The 2,645-nt window shown below is 36.8% G+C and overlaps 1 pseudogene; it reads right to left on the reverse strand.

The window, feature by feature from the left end:
- Positions 1 to 456: 456 nt before the first annotated feature.
- On the reverse strand, positions 457 to 1,624 carry LOC102865696 (annotated as a pseudogene).
- Between the last annotated feature and the right edge of the window lie 1,021 nt (positions 1,625 to 2,645).

Consider the following 2,645-nt stretch of genomic DNA (forward strand, 5'->3'; position numbering starts at 1 on the left):
CGGTCAAATGGTTCTATTCCCAACTGTTTTTTTCAAATATTATGTGACATGTTTACTGTTTTTCCTCACAAGAACAAACATTACGGAGGAGAACTTGATAGGAACTTGGAGGGAGGATTTGTATAACAATCAAAGAATTTTTCTTTTACTTTTCAAAATGTAGGCTGCATAGTGGAGTGGACTTGGTGGGAGAGATTATAAAACAATGAAATAATTTTGATTTTACTTTTCAAAGAGAACAGTGAACTGGGCGGGAGGAAGTTGGGCAGGGAGAAAAATGCAACAATGAATGAATGGAAATCCAAAGTCTCTGTAAACTTTCATTAAAATTAATTAAAAAAATATTTTTTTTTTCTTTCAGTAGTCCTTGGGTAGTTACGACAGAATAGGCTCTGCTTTTTGTTTGTTTCATTTGACAAGGATTTTGGTCCAAAGTTTTGTTTGTTTGGTTTGGTTTTAGTGTCTGCTACTGCCTCTCCTTCTATCAGATAGGCTTCCTCTGTGACCAACACCTCCTGGTGCTCAACAGCTTGAACCTCTGTAGGAATCACGTGGAGTAGGGTACCCCCTTTCCATAGAAGGAGGAAACTCTCATTCTTGTCTGCTAACCTGATCATGGCCACTTGAGTAGAGATCACATTGGCTGCTTGAGTAACTGTTTCAAATTCCACCATATCTGTCTCATGAGCTGCTGTAGTCATCATAGGGGCTGTTTCCACCATAAGATGCCAGGGTCCTCCTGTTGGTGGAGCACTATGTAAGTTAACATAACTCTCATAGGAATCTCTGTAGGAGCCTCCACTTGGATGATCTGAATAATCACTATCACGACTATAGTCATCTCTATCACTATAACCTCTGGATAGATAGTCATCGCATAAACTGGAATTACCATAATCACGATATGTATAATCTCTTACTGGTTGTGTATAATCTCTTTTATCTTTAGAATTTGAGTAATCTGTGCTTGAATCTTTAGTAGAATATCCATCTTCTCTTGAGGACAAATAAACATATCTACACAAAGGTAGGTGTTCCTTTCTTGGTGGACCTTCATAACTGTTTATTCCGTGTGATGCAGGTGCTGTTCCACCCATTCCACTGATGCTTTAAGCTGGTCCTGAAGTCACTGATCTTTTAGGAGGAGGCCCTATACTTCGAGGTGGTGGTCCCCTTTTCACTGGCAGTGGTCCGCGGGAAAAAATTCATGTTAAAATTCACAGAATAGCCACCATCATCCATGTGACCCCAATGTGAAGATGTTTTCTGGTTCCTCACTTCCTCCTCTTCCACCTCGAAGACCTCTTAAAGGACCTCTGCCTCTTGGAGGTGGAGGGGGTCCATGCCTACCACTTTCAAATGTTGGTTTAGTGGCTTGTTCCACTTTGATAGCCTTTCCATCCAAGGACTTTCCATTCTTATCTCTGGCTGCATCTTTGGCATCTGCCAGGCTTTCAAAGGTAACAAAAGCAAATCCTCTTGATTTGTTAGTTTCTTGGTCTTTCATCAAGAACACTTCTACAATTTGTCCATATTTGCCAAACACAGCTTCCAAAGCTTTCTTGTTTGTTTCTGTATTGAACCTTCCAATGAAGAGATTTCCTGGGTTGTCAACTTCAACCATTTTCCTCCAGGGGGTGTGTTTTGCAAACCAAATGACTGTCCCAAGCTCCTATGAACTTTCTGGATCGTGTTTTGGTGAGGCTCTGCACAAGGGATCACCACTGGGTCAGAAGACTAGAAGCAGAAGCCACTTGCACTGCTGTACAACTATTTCCAACTTTTTGAAAACATGCCAGATAGCCTTATATAGTGTAACATGAGCAATGAATAAGAATTCTAATCTCTCTTCAGCATAGCTAGTATTAGATGCCTGCTGACTTTTTTGAACTTGGCTATCATTGCTGAGGTGAAATGATATATAATTTTTGTTTTCATTTGCATCTTTTTGATAGCTAGGGATTTGAAAATTTCTTCATTTGTTTGTTTGCCATCTGAATGTCTTCTGTGGTGAAGTATCTGTTCATACGCTGTGGTGATTTTGTGATTAGATTATTTACTTTTTTCTTGTTATGGTACTGGAGTATTCTATAAATTTTAGCTACAAATTCCTTATAAAATATTTTATTACCAAATATCTTTCCCAGTATGCAGGGTTTCTTTTTTCCCTATTGGGGAAGTTTTTTGATGTGCCTAAGGACTTTATTCTTAGAAGGTCCCATTCATCTATTTTATTTTCTCCTGGTTGTAAGTTTTTCATTGTGCTTTCAGGACTGTTCTTTTCTTTATTTTAAAGTGTTACTCGTACAGCAAATTTTAATCTTTTATTTTCAGTGTTCTGTATTTTGAGTTTTTATTTTGTTCAAAAGATATTGTTTTGTAATCAAAATTAAATTGTGTCATTAATCATAATTTGCAAGTATTCTTACTACAAATAAATCAAGCAATCTAATCTAATTTGATATGCGCTAAAGAAGATATTCACCAATTGTTAATTTTTCATGTTGCTATGAAAATAAAAGCTATGGTATCAACATTTAAAGTAACTATGTTCATTCGTAAGAAAGAAGGAATATATACAAAATTAATTTATTGAACAAAGATTTATCGTTAATAAAAGCAATAATAAAAGAGTTTAGCAGAAA

Source organism: Elephantulus edwardii, unplaced genomic scaffold (genome assembly GCF_000299155.1).
Source record: "Elephantulus edwardii isolate Elephantulus edwardi_28Jun2011 unplaced genomic scaffold, EleEdw1.0 scaffold00123, whole genome shotgun sequence".
Taxonomy (NCBI): Eukaryota; Metazoa; Chordata; class Mammalia; order Macroscelidea; family Macroscelididae; genus Elephantulus; species Elephantulus edwardii.